The following is a 13,544-nucleotide window of genomic DNA, read 5'->3' as shown; positions in this document are numbered from 1 at the left end:
TGTTTTAATAGGACAAGGGCTCAGAGGACTGGACGTACTCAGACATCGGTGTTCTTCCCAGTTCTTGACCCCTGTTCCTGTCTCCAGCCTGTCTCGGCTTATCCATTTTGATTCCTTTGAGCCGTTCGGAGGGGCGGTTTCTGGTAGTTGTGGCTTTTATGCTTTCAAAGAATTCTTTCAGTCCAGAGAATTACTCCTGGCACCCCTGTGTGTGTCACCCGTCAGTGACCTGCGGCAGTATGTACTTCCAGTGCACCTACTGCTTACTGTTGCTTTAGTCACTAATCGCTTTCAGGTTTGAAAGATGCAGTGGTTCCTTCCTCTCCTGAATCCTTTTCCACATGACACCCTGCCGACCCATGCAGCCACACCAGAGAGAGATTCTTTCCAAACTGGCTCCAGTCACTGGCATCTCACTTTAAGATAGGGAAGGCTACTACCTAGGGCACTTTAAGTCAGTGACAGCCCCTTATTTGCACTTCACCTTTTGACCGTAACTGTTTCCCCAGAGCAGGAACTTGTGGAAATAAATACGTTGGATGACGTTGCTGCCTGCAGCAAGTGCTTCCATCTCGGGAATCTTTTGGGAGCACTTGTCAGTGTCTTTTCTCATATCATGTTAGTCACTAACATATTTAAGGTATGTGCTATTTGCCCAGCTTTTAGAAAACTCAATCATTTTTCTAAATAAAAAGGACGTACTGCACCCAGCAAAGTCATTCTGTACATTTACTGTGATTACTTGTACCATTTATAGAGGTATAACACTTGCCAAAATGCGTTACATGCAGTACTTAATGTTTGCAAGATTTACTCAAAAAGATTTAAAGTGGCAGCTTTGCTTGGTATTTGGTGAGAGAGAGATGTACAAAGGTCACAGCACCAAGCTGTGGAATGTTTCTGGAGAAGTAGCATGCATGCTGACCCAGATGTGCCAGGGTGGAGCTCCACACCCGGTGCACATATACCCCCAAGCTCCTTCACATATGTGTTTCAGTATCCACATTCGATGCCTGAGGATTTAGCAGAGAGGAACACTGCGTCTTTAAATGAGAAAGTGTACAATTCTTTTTCCTTATACAGCATGTCAGCATCTAAAGTTCATTTTTCAACCTATGATATAACAATTTGTAATAAAGCCTTCATGAGCTCATGACATGAAGCACTGTTCTGTCATCAAGTACTCTCAAATATTTCTGATACTGCTGAGTTAAGACCATCAGAAAATGTTAGCACTAAATCATGTTTGGAGCTCTACTATTTTACTGATCTCTTTAAGTATTTGTTCCTGCCACTGTGTACTGTGGAGTTGACTCGGTGTTCTGTCCCAGTGCGGTGCCTCCTTTTCACTCCCCCACTGCTCTCTGTGGTGAGAAATTTGCCTTGTTCAATAATTACTGTACCCTCGCATGACTGTTAACAGCTTTCTGTGCAGAGATGACTGTCCAAGTGCCACATGCCTATGATTGAAATGAAAAATCTATTGTTACCTCTGAGTTGTGTTCCACAGAAAATGCTATCCAGCAGATCATTTAGGAAAAATAATTCTATTTTTAGCTTTTCATTTCTCAGCTGTCCTTTTTTTTCTTGTTTGATTTTTGGCAGCAGTGGAGAATGGGTTGTATAAAGATTGCCTGCTAATATGAACAGAAATGCATTTGTAATTCATAGAAATAAATGTTAACATCTTCTATCTTCACATTTATGTTAAGATTCAGTGTTGATTTTCTCTGGATCAGCGTGTCTGAATGGACAGTCAGGTTCTGTTTGGGCTTAAAACAGAAGTGCTCATGGGCCTCACTTTGCCATCCCAGGCAGTGCCCCAAAGCTTTGGTTTACATAAGATGATTTTGAAAGATGTTTTTATTGGGTCCTTTTTTTCCTCTGCATGGCAGAGAGTCATAGGTCTCATATATTCTGTCAAACCCTGATGAAGAAGCCCAAATATCTCAGGTTGGATTCTCTGGTTCTCTCTCTCTTGGGCCTGCCTATGTGCTCCAGAGCTATTGCTGGGCACAGCTGAGGGCTGGGAAGGGCTGCCCAGCAGCATGTGGCCCACACCACCCAGCCCAGGGTGCTGACACTCACACCTTATGTGGCTAAAGAAGGGTGGCTGACTCATCCTCAGAAATCAGAACCACATCTCAATTCTTACTCTATAATACACTCTTCACTTCCGTGCTCAGAGCTGCCATGTTAAGGTCCACACAGCATTGACAGGATACAGAGATTTGACTGTTATTTGATACATTGATAAGTCAGTTTTCATTTTAAAAAGAGCATTGACAGTTTTATTACTCTCGTTTCTTTGTACTTTTTAAATGGAATGTTAGTATTATTATAAGATTAATTTGCAATCCTCTTCTAAATAGAAAACCATAGCCTTGGTTACTAATGTCTTGGGACTGTGAGCTTTTTCCCATCCCCTGTGCTGGTACTGTGGAGTCAGATTGGCATGAAACCACTAACTGCATTCTAGAATTATTGTAGCCATAAGTTGTGTGCTTTTTATTAATCATGCCAAACCGAATTTAACAGGTCAGACCAAGGTACTTGTGAAAAGTACTAGCTATTATATGTAATAGACTCTTCATTTTGGCTCTTCTTACATTTTTAAAAATGTACAGATTAGGTTATCAAATTCATATAGTTGATACTAAACACCTCCATTATTAGTATGCTCAAATAAGCTTTCAGACTAATGGCTTTTTTGGTGGCTAATATGTAAGCAAAAAATATTGTGGAAACATTCCTGTCCTTTCATTTAGTATGAAAGAAATACCTAACAAGCCAGTGGGATGGATTTGGGAGAACTCATCATGAGGACTCTGTCCTGATACAAGTCTTCAAAGCTGACAGAGACACACAGACCATTGTGATGTCTGGGTAGAAGAATATTGTTATATTTTGTGTTCACACTCATTCCACACTCATTTCTTCTGCTTTCTGGCACAGGCAATGGGTGTGGATGTTAATAGTTAACTTTGAGAAGCTACACATGGCTTGCCAGTGGTTGTCTCTAAGGTATGCTGCCCGTGCCACATGCAACATAATATTCAGACCATTCAGAGGAGACTGTTTTATCTTTATTTGCTTATATGTTAATATGGTTTTTTAATTGGTAATTTTTATATAGTATGGTAATAGTATGTTAATACATACATACATATGCATACATGCTTTGGGTCCTTCCATAATACTTTTATATTTGTAAATCAATGTTTTGGAGCAATCCCAAGTTTAAGGGAAATATTTTTGTAAATGTAATGGTTTTGAAAATCTGAGCAGTCCTTTTGCTTATACATTTTTAAAGCATTTGTGCTTTAAAATTGTTATGCTGGTGTTTGAAACATGATACTCTGTAGTGCAGATGAGAAGCATGTAACAGTAAAGTAAACATGTGGTTTGTCCAGCTGTCATCCAACTCGACTTGATGGATCAGAAACAACTGGGAATCTGGAGCAAATTCTCTAGAGTTGCACCAGGTTTACCTAAAGCCTGTTGCCTTTTTTGTGCTGTTTATCCAGGTAGAGCACTCAAGAAAGTTCTGAAACTGCTTTGTATCTGCTTTGTACTGTTGGTGCCTTCTTGGTATTGTACCCCAAAACTCTGCATAGATTATTTAGTATAATGGTAAGTTAAAAAAATGTTAAAGGAAGTTTTTATTAAGAATCTGAATGTTTATTCATTATATTGTTACAATTTAACATTTATTTGTGCTATTTGTGATTTGGTTAATCTGTATAAAAATTGTAAGTAGAAAGGTTTATATTTCATCTTAATTCTTTTGATGTTGTAAACGTACTTTTTAAAAGATGGATTATTTGAATGTTTATGGCACCTGACTTGTAAAAAAAAAAAACTACAAAAAAACTTAGAATCATTAAATTGTGTCCCTGTATTACCAAAATAACAGTATTGTGCATGTATAGTTCACTTGCAATTTCATATGTGAAAGTATGAAATCAATCCTTTATTACAACATTTCCCAAATAAGTGTGTCTTCCTAATTTGACTTTACTTATAGTAATTAGTGGTAGGATCATAAGTTGGTCTTCTGGAGTGGAATGGGGGTTTTAGTGCTCCCTTAGGTTTTCCAGGTGGTTCTTCAGACCGTCGGGTGTAGGGGGGGACGAAGGCATCTTCCTCATCCTCCTGAACTCCAGCAACCTTCCTGCTGGGGCAGACATCATGGGCAGCCCCTTTTTTCAAACTTAAGAAGTCATGAATGTGTTAGGAACTCTCAAATATTTGGTTCTTGTCACTGTTGAGCATTATATAGTGACATTTACAAGACAGAGATACTGGGAAATGTTTTTGATGTGGTGTTGTAGAAAGCATAGGCTTTGGACCCTTGAAACTGGGTTCAGAACCTGCCCCTGTGCTTACAACTACAGCTGGCTTTGGGCCAGTCATTCTACTTCCCTGTGCTTCAGTCTCTTCACTTCAGGCTGTCAGCTATAAAGTGGAACCAGTATTACTTGTCTTGCATGTGGTAAAGATTATAAAAATGTATTTAAAGTGTTTAGCATAGTACCTCAAAGCAAGTACTCATTAAATAGCAAGTCTTCCTAAATGCTTTTTTATTTCATTAAATCTTGTTGTAAGGTGTCACTAAAAATGTCTGCTAACTGAAGTAACTGCTTTCTCTTAATCTGAGAGAGGAAAACCTGTCAGAAACCTTTCCTCCGGAAATGAGCTGATCCAGCCCAAACTGGAAGATTTTTGATGGGGTGGTTGAAACACTTGCAGGAGTATTATACGTTTGCTTTCTCCTTGAGAGAGTAATACTCTTCATTGTTATTCAAATCCTATAGAAAGCAATTAAAATAGTCACCTTCCTTGTCCAACACAGGAGTCTAATAATCACATTTTTTCTCACTTTGTGGTAGGCTCTTTAGTACAGCCATTCTGGTTGGCAGTCTAGGCCACATCTAGACTGCCCTGTTCGCTGTATTGATCAGAACCCATGTGTTCAGAACTGACATGCAGGGCCATTGTGTGCTGTCTGCAAGGGGTAGAAACAAACCCAGGCCCAGGAGTGCATGGAGCAGGTGGAGGCAAGGTGCAGCCCCCCTGAAACCCTGGGCTGTGGAGGGAGGGACGGGGATTGGGGATGGCCAAGGAGGAGCAGTGAAGGGACGAGTTTTCATGGGGACCAGGCTTGCACGACTCTAGTCTAAAAGGAAGGAGCCAGCCCTGTGGCTCTGAGGCGTCAAGAGGGACCCAGGGCTTCTTTCTCTGAATCTGGCACCAAGGACAGCAGAAGACAAAGGCATCTTCTAGGTGGAGAGGAGGAAATGTAGGGAGGTCATGCCCCATCACCTGTCGTCCAGGTGAAGTGAGAGACAAGGTCTGTGTCAAGGAAGAATAGCTGCCACAAGAGAAGGAAATCAGGATTGCCTGCTGCTGTGATGGCCTGTGGTGACACACTAGGATGTTGTTCTACCTTGCATGTCATTAGCTGGGCTGGGCGGAGCAGAGGACCCAAAGGGTGAGATGGAGCAGTGAGACAGTGAGGTCACAGGGCCGGGTGGAAGGGGTGACAGCATGTGGGCAGAGATCGTGTGGGCAAGGACACCCACTGCTGCCCTGTGGATATGGTGGGAAGTGGTGGTCACGTTCCTGTCACATCCAGATTTTTTGAAAGTGGAGCACTTCTTGGCATAACAGGAGCCTGGGGTGTGTCTGTGAATAGAAAGTCATCAGGGTAGGAATGTACAGGGAATTGTGAGGCTAGCATGCTGGACATGTCACCCTCATGGGTAGTGACATGAGGTAAGGTGGTGGCAGTAGCAGGGAGCCTTTTGCCTGACTCCACTCTGATTTTTTTTTGTTTTTTTTGTTTTTAATTTTATTTTGTCGATATACATTGTGGCTGATTATTGCTCCCCATCACCATCCACTCTGATTTTTAATCTGCTCTCAGGTCAGTTTGGCAAACATAGTTCCTGCCACATACCTGGCAAAGCCCCAGCTGGGGCTGCAGGGCTGCATCAAGGACAGTCTCTATCTTCAGGAAATCCCTAAAATTGTAGATCTCTGAGGGATTGATGAAAACCTTTCAGCCGTGTAAAGGCTAAGAAGTCCAACAGTTTTGTGATAATATTTCCGTGGGTGTACACAGTGTGTGCATTTAAAAGCTTACTGATTACAACAGGAGCGTGAAAAGTAGTCATTCTCCGTCTAAAAGCAAAGTTTTGTCTCTCTCTGAGGGGATCAGAAGGACCTGGGTTGCTGTCACTACCATACACATGATCTTTGAGAGCCACCACAGTACTGTGGGCACACACAGAATATAGGCAGGAGCCTTCTCACTTTGAAATGAAAGACATCTTTAATCACCAATTCCTGGAAAAATTCTTTCCTGTTTTCTTCCCCCTCATTCTTCGTTTCCTGATTTCTTCTTTCCACAGTCTAGAGTCAAAGGGTTCTTTTTGAAAAAATGTCCTGCATTCACACCCTGGGCATAGAGATGTTTTCCCCTCAGCCAACTGGAAACATGAAACAGTTCCATTGTTTGGAACTGCAGGCTGTGATGTGTTGGGCAGTGTTCCTGGACAGGAAACCTGGCTGTTTGAGCTGGGTGATGCAGAACAACCATGCTGTGGACCCATGGGCTTGGGAAAGAAACGTTGGGGAATTAAAACACTAGGTAAGGGCAGCGCATGATTGGGTAGGAGTTGGGAAGGATTACTCTGAGATTCTTGGCCAGAAGGAGCACCTTTTGTTTATTAGTAAGATCAGAAGGTAACAGCTGGGTGATCAGCTGTGGAAATGGTGGACAGAAGCTGCCCATTGGACCCGAGAGGGCATGTGTGTGGCAGGAACCCAGGCACGGGGAGCATGTGTGTGTGAAGGAACAAGGGGCGGATGGGATGTGTGCAGGGCCCTGGGGCACCAGGGCTGGAGCTTTCAAGCTCAGGACCAGACACTGGAGGAAGATTTGCTGCAGACTGACAATGAGGGCACACAAGCTAGCTGTCCTCACTCAGAAGGTCCCGGGCCAATTCAGGCCAGTTTGAGAGTCAGGCAGGACCCAGTGGCCATGTCACCATTTCCCTAAATCTGTGCCCCCTTTCTTCTTTCCTCTAATCCCATAGAGTGCTTTTACTTCCTTTCCAGAGGTGTCACTACTTCCTTTAAAAATACTAAAGTGTTCCCATTCCATGGGCATGGGAAACTGTCTAGACTTTATAGGCTAGAAAATGTGGATTTTCTGAGATGGAACCAACTTCTGAGAGAGTAGGAGAGCACAGGAAGAGACCATGATGGGGATGTCTCAAGACTGAGCACCACGAAGCTAATGCTGATCTCTTCAAGAATTGTTTTGTTTTCAGAATTTCTTTTGAAAGGCTTTCCTGCATTTACACGTCCCACACAAGGCAGTGGTGTTCAAATTTTCAAATACTTTATCAGCAGTGCCCTTCCATGAAATGCAATGTAAGAGTTGACCTATTCTGAAAATAAGCAGGGGTGTGGTGGCCCAGCACCCCTGCCTGACTATGGCCCACCAAACAGCAGAACATTTCAGCCATAGAGGAACCAAGAAATGATAGAAACCGTAGGGAGAAGAGCAAATGTTGCAAAGACTGAGCAATTGAAGAAACAGAACAAGGCCACTCATAACTGTTAACACCTTCACAGTGGACAAAGGTGGGCCCAGGGGGACAGAGCCAGCAGCATGAGAGTCACTGCTGGACAGGTCACCAGCAGGAGGGCCAAGTGATTGAATGGGGTCAGGTCATCCTCCTGGTTTAAAAGTACAGTACGGGAAGAATTACTAAGACCACTGGAGAGGTCACACAAACAAGATGCAGGCAATAGATGATAATGGATGAACTCGTAAGCCGTTGAGTATTGCAGTTAAGGAAGAAAACAGGGCTGCCCTCCTGGCGCTGATCATCTGACAGGGAAGCCAGGTGCTAGTGAGTTTAATATCTAATATAGTTATAAAGAAGTAAAATTATAGATGCAGTTAAGTGCTTGAAGGAGAACAGATGCAGGAGTGAGGTGGAAGCACTGACTCCCGCAGTATTAGAAAAGACACTGTCACTGCTAGGTTGAAAGCAAAAATCCATGAATCTGCAAGGGCAGCTGCCTCGTTTTTGAGTGTGTCTTGGTTAAGAAGGAAATGCTGAGCCAGAGCAGATTTCGCAAAGAAAGAGTCATACTGTCAGTGAAGGCCACCCACTGCAGGAAGGCACCGGGAGATTAACACCTGGGGCTCAGTGTTGTCACATTTCAACCCTGGAAGCGGGGTGGTGGCCCACGGCTGGCAGCACAACATTTAAAGGGCATCTACCAAAGGGGGCAGCACAGGGCAAGGAGGAGTTACAGAGGGGCCAGGCTGTCCAAGTGCATTCCCCAAGATAGTGCTAGCTGCTGCCCGCCATGTGCAGACAGCACGAAGAACTTCATCAGAAGGGGAGGGCCGATGATGTCCTGACAGAAGAGAAAACTGAGCGGCTGGGGAGAGGGTGAGCAAGCAGCCTGTGCACCCACCTTCAATCCCACTGTCCCAGGACCCAGAGAGGGAAGGGGAGGTCCTGGGGCAAGCAACAGGGTAATTCTGTCTGGCTTCTCTCCACAGGGAAAAGATGTCCTAGACTAGACCGTGAAATTGGGAAGGTTCTGCCAGAACAAGTCAGGCCCAAGGCATTTCCTTTTTTCAGGTGGGGTTAAGACACTATTTGGTGGATGATACGAGATTCATAGTGGCTAACTGTTCTCCAAAAGGGAGTCGGGTGATTGCACTGACCCCCCGGGGATGGGGGAGGCACAGAAGTATTGAGGCCACACTGAGCTGTGCAGACACCTCTTCAGCAGCTCCTTGTTTCTCACCTATCCAGCACTGACGTGAGGCTCACCAGGGTTGCATATCTGTGCATCTGCCCTGTTTCAGTTTAACAACATGCTGTCATCAGAGTAGGATGCCCCACCTGAGGTCAGAGAACACAGGGTCTCCACTGGCAAAAGGAAGGCAGACACACCCCCAGAAGCCCTGAGTGGCTGCTGGAGGGAGCACCGTGACAGCAAGGCCTGGGGCAGTGACTCTGTGAGGCCTTGCTACTGGGCTGTTGATGGGCTCACTTGATTAGATACCCCAGTGAAATGCACAGACCAGCCTGGGATTGAAGTCAGAGATTGCATTCAAATCTTGACCCTGCTTCAAATGTTGACCCTGTTGTTGAGTGACTTCAGGCAAGGCCATCTCGGCCCTGGGTTTCTGCCGGATGACAGCACCTGCCTCCCAGTGGCACATTCCCTCCCCTTTCCTTCTCATTTGTGTTGTGTTTGCTTTGCATTTTCTTTTTCCTTGGAGGGGGCAGGTGTATATTTCTGGTTCTGGAGGCCATGGCAGGCCCCTAAGAGAACCCACACTGCTCTGGTCCTCGGGTCACAGATCTCCCTGTGAAGCCCCTTCCATGGAAGACCCTGAGGCCTTACTGCACTCCCTGCCACAGCTGCAGCATACTGACCCATGCCCTTCTGGGCTCAGCCCTGGTAGTCCAGCCTGAAGCCCTTGCCAGACCTCCTTTGCCAACTCCAAGGGTGAATTCATAGCATGTGCCAATGAGGTCTGACTCCAGTGGAAGAAAGGCCCAAGAAAGATCACACCTCTTGGGCTGCAGCAGAGAGCTAGGCAGGCTCCTCTTGGGGTGGAGGCTGAGCCCTCCCCCAATTCCACCAGGGCAGCCCTACCCCTGGCATTGGCCTGATAAAACCAGTACCAATGTCGCCCAGATCCAGGCAGCACTCCAGGTACACCAGGGAATTTCTTCTAATGTGCATCTTCTTGACAGGTACGCCAAGAGGTTTAGTACTTTGTATTACTTTGGTAACCAGACAAAGGTAGTCATTAAAACTAGAGAACGTTTCATGGAAGGTGCTATCTCAGATGACAAGTGGAGAGGCTGCATACAGGCGTTAAGACTTGCAGGACATTTCTGTCCACAGAAATCTCTCACTTTGTCACCTCCCATCAATACTTTCTTCTGTCCACTCTGCCCAAAAAAGTAGACCTTGGGCTACATTTATGACTACATTCTGCTCTCCAGGACTCTTAACATTATTTTAAATCTTTGTGGGTATTTTTGGTGGCTGGCTGGTACTGGGATCCAAACCCTTTTTGATATTGGTGTTATAACTCCGTGCTCTAACCAACTGAGCCAACCAGCCAGACTTAACATTAAATTTTGAAAGTTATTAATATTCCTTTCTCAAGATCCTCTCAGATCACAAGGAGCCATATCTCTCTCATGACTGTGGTTATCAAACCTCTTCTTAGACACTTCCTGATTCCTGTGAGTCCCCCAAGAGTTCCTCTCTTCACCAAATCTGACCACTCCTCCACTCTTTCTCAGATCCCTATTTTTTAAATAGATTTTACTTTTTTTTTTAGTAGTTTTAGGTTTGCAGAATAATTGATCAAATAGAGTTCCACATATCCAGGCCACTCCCACCCCTCCACCCTCAACACGTCTATCCCTCCCAACCCCTGTCAGCCATGGGGCTTTTTGCTGTCCTTGTAGTTTTGCCTTTTCCAAAATGTGATGTAGTTAGAAACAATACAGAATGTATCCTTTTCAGACTGGCTTCTTTCACTTAGCAATATGCATTCAAGATTCCTCCATGTTTGTTTGTGTTGAGATAGCTCATTTCTTTTTCTTACTGAATAATATTCTATTGTATGGGTATACCACACTTTGTTTACCCATTCACCTATTGAAGGACATCTCAGTTGCTTCAAATTTTTGGCACTTATGAATAAAGCTGCTGTAAACATACATCCGTGTACAGGTGTTTGTGTGGACATGTTTTCAACTCATTCAGGAATTTACCTAGGTTCACTATTACACCAGGCTCAGATATCTTAAGGAATAAATATCAGTTTTCTGTAATCTCTTCCAGAAAACAGAAGCAGAGGGAACACACATAACTTATTCTATGAGGCCAGCATTATCCTAATACCAAAACCAGATAAGACTTTACAGGAAAGGAAAACTATAGACCAGTATCTTTCATGAACATAGATGCAAAAATGCTCAATAAAATATTAACAAATACCCATACCAGCCAGCCTCCACCAAAATATATATATAGATATAAATAATAGATATATATACACACACAGACACACACAGAATCCAACAGTATATAAGAAGATTTAGACATCATGACCAGGTGACCAGGTGGGATTTATTCCAGGTTGCATACCTGCTGGTTCAACATTCAAAAATCAACAAATATAATTCATCACATCAACAAGCTGAAGAAAAATAGTCATATGATCATACCAATAGTTGCAGGAAAAGCATTTGGCAAAATCTGATACCCATTCATGAAAAAAATTCTCAGCCAACCAGGATAGAGAGGAACTTTCTCAGCTTGATAAAGAGCATCTACAAAAAACCCACAGCTCACATTATACTTAATGGTGAGAAACTAGATGCTTCCCCCTAAGATCAGGTGTCCCTTCCAACCCCTTCTATTAAACATAGTATTGAAAGAAAAGAACACCAACACAGTATTTTGGTTTTTTGTTTTTGTTTTTTGGCAGCTGGCCAGTACAGGGATCCAAACCCTTGACCTTGGTGTTACAAGGCTGCGCTCTAACCAACTGAGCCAACCAGCCAGCCTAACCCAGTATGTTTTATCTAGTGAAATTATCCTTCAAAAATGGAGGATAAATAAAGACTTTATTAGGCAAATAAAAACTGAAGGAATTTGTTGCCAGTAGATGTGCTTTATGAGAAGTGTTAAAAGACATTTTTCATGGCCGACCCTGTGGCTCACTCGGGAGAGTGCGGCCCTGGGAGCGCAGTGGCGCTCCCGCCGCGGGTTCGGATCCTATATAGGGATGGCTGGTGCGCTCACTGGCTGAGCGCGGTGCGGGCAACACCAAGCCAAGGGTTGCGATCCCCTTACCGGTCACAAAAAAGGACAAAAAAAGACAAAAGACATTTTTCAGAGGGAAGAAAAATGATGTAAGTCAGAAGCTCATATCTACAGAAACATTTTAAATATCCTGCTCCTCTTCCTTCTAACTTGCATAGTTTATAATGATAAGTCCAAAGTAATTCTTATCCTTGTTTTGCTGTAGGTAAGGTGTTTCTCCCCCCTGTGGCTTCTTTCAAGTTTTTCTTTGGTCTTCTTCAATTTGTATATGATATGCCCAGGTGTGGATTTTGGGGGTATTTATTCTGCTTGGTGTTTAAGATTCCTGGATTTGTGGTTTGGTTTCTGTCATTAATGTTGGAATATTCTTAGCTGTTATTACTTTAGATATTTCTAATGCTCCTCTCTCTCTTTCTGGTATTCATGTTAAGTGTATGTTATGCCTTTTGTAATTGTCCCACAGTTCTTGGATATTCTTTTCTGTTTCCTTTATTATTTTTTCTTTGCTTCCCAGTTTGGGAAGTTTCTACTGACATATCTTCCAGCTCATGGCTTCTTTCCTTGCCCTGTTCAGCCTGCTGCTGAGCTCATCAAAGGTAGTCTCTGTTCTATCAGTGTCTTGGTTTTCATCTCTGCTTACATTACCCATCTGTCCTGGCTTATTCCACATTTTCCATTAGAGTCCTTGGCATATTAATAGTTATTTTAAATTCTCAGTCTGATAATCCAAAATCTCTGCCATATCTAAGTCTGGCTCTGACACTTGCTTTGTCTCTTCAGACTGTGTTTTTTCTTTTCTTTTCTTTTAGCATGACTCATAATTTTTTGGTGAAAGCCAAACATCATATATTGGGTATAGAACTGAGATAGACAGGCCTTTAGTGTGAGGTGCTTTTGTTTTTCTGGCTAGGAGTTAGTCTGCGTTTACTGTTTGCTGTAGCTGTAGGTGTCAGAGGCTAACGTTTCCTCTAGTATCCTTGTTTTTGTTTCTGCTATTGTCTTTGGGTTTCACTAGAGACTTCTTAAATAGAATCTCAACCTTCCAGTTCCTTTGGCTGTAATCTTCTATATTATGCAGGAGCTCTGTAAATGGGGTGGCAAGGTGTGGAGCAAGGGGAAGGTCTCAGTCCTTTAGAGATCCAGTGTCCCTGGGCTGTGACCTTCACAAGTGCTTCCCAGCTCTTTTTGTCCCCCTTAAGAAACATAAAAAGGCTAGAGGGGGCTGGAGTTGGGTATATTCCTTCCCCCCGTGTTGGAGAAGGCGTTAAGGAAATCTTTTCCCTTGCTTGCTAGCCTTTGTTGTCGAGAACACTCTGGGAGTATTTCAAAATGGTTGCTTTTCCCCTCTCCCTGGTCAAACACAAAGGGATTTTTCTCCTGTCTTCACTATGAGAATCTGGTGGGGCCCCTTGGAGGTAAAACCCACGTAAGTGTAGAAGCCCCCTTTAGACTGGTCCCCATGAGTTTTTAAGTCTCGAGGTTATCCATACTAAGACTCCAGCAATTCATCAGAGTTACCATTTAAGTGGTCGTTTATGTGTCTCCTCCTGTCTCTCCAGTATTTTTTTTGGTGTTTTTTTTTTTTCACTGAAACATAATTGATTATACATATCTGTAGGGTACCATGTTGAACTCTCTCTCCA

At 43.5% G+C, this 13,544-nt stretch overlaps 1 protein-coding gene across 1 annotated transcript in view; it reads left to right on the top strand.

The window, feature by feature from the left end:
- Window positions 1-4,012, top strand: part of MAPK1 (mitogen-activated protein kinase 1) — an 89,504-nt gene extending 85,492 nt beyond the window's left edge. The window contains exon 9 of the mRNA XM_063086208.1: window positions 12-4,012. The gene's annotated coding sequence lies outside the window, so the exon portion shown is untranslated. The remainder of the gene's footprint in view (window positions 1-11) is intronic.
- The last annotated feature ends 9,532 nt before the right edge of the window (window positions 4,013-13,544 follow it).

This window comes from Cynocephalus volans, chromosome 2 (assembly GCF_027409185.1).
Source record: "Cynocephalus volans isolate mCynVol1 chromosome 2, mCynVol1.pri, whole genome shotgun sequence".
Taxonomy (NCBI): Eukaryota; Metazoa; Chordata; class Mammalia; order Dermoptera; family Cynocephalidae; genus Cynocephalus; species Cynocephalus volans.
Note: the sequence above shows the minus strand (reverse complement) of the source record. Positions and strands in the feature narration are given on the sequence as shown.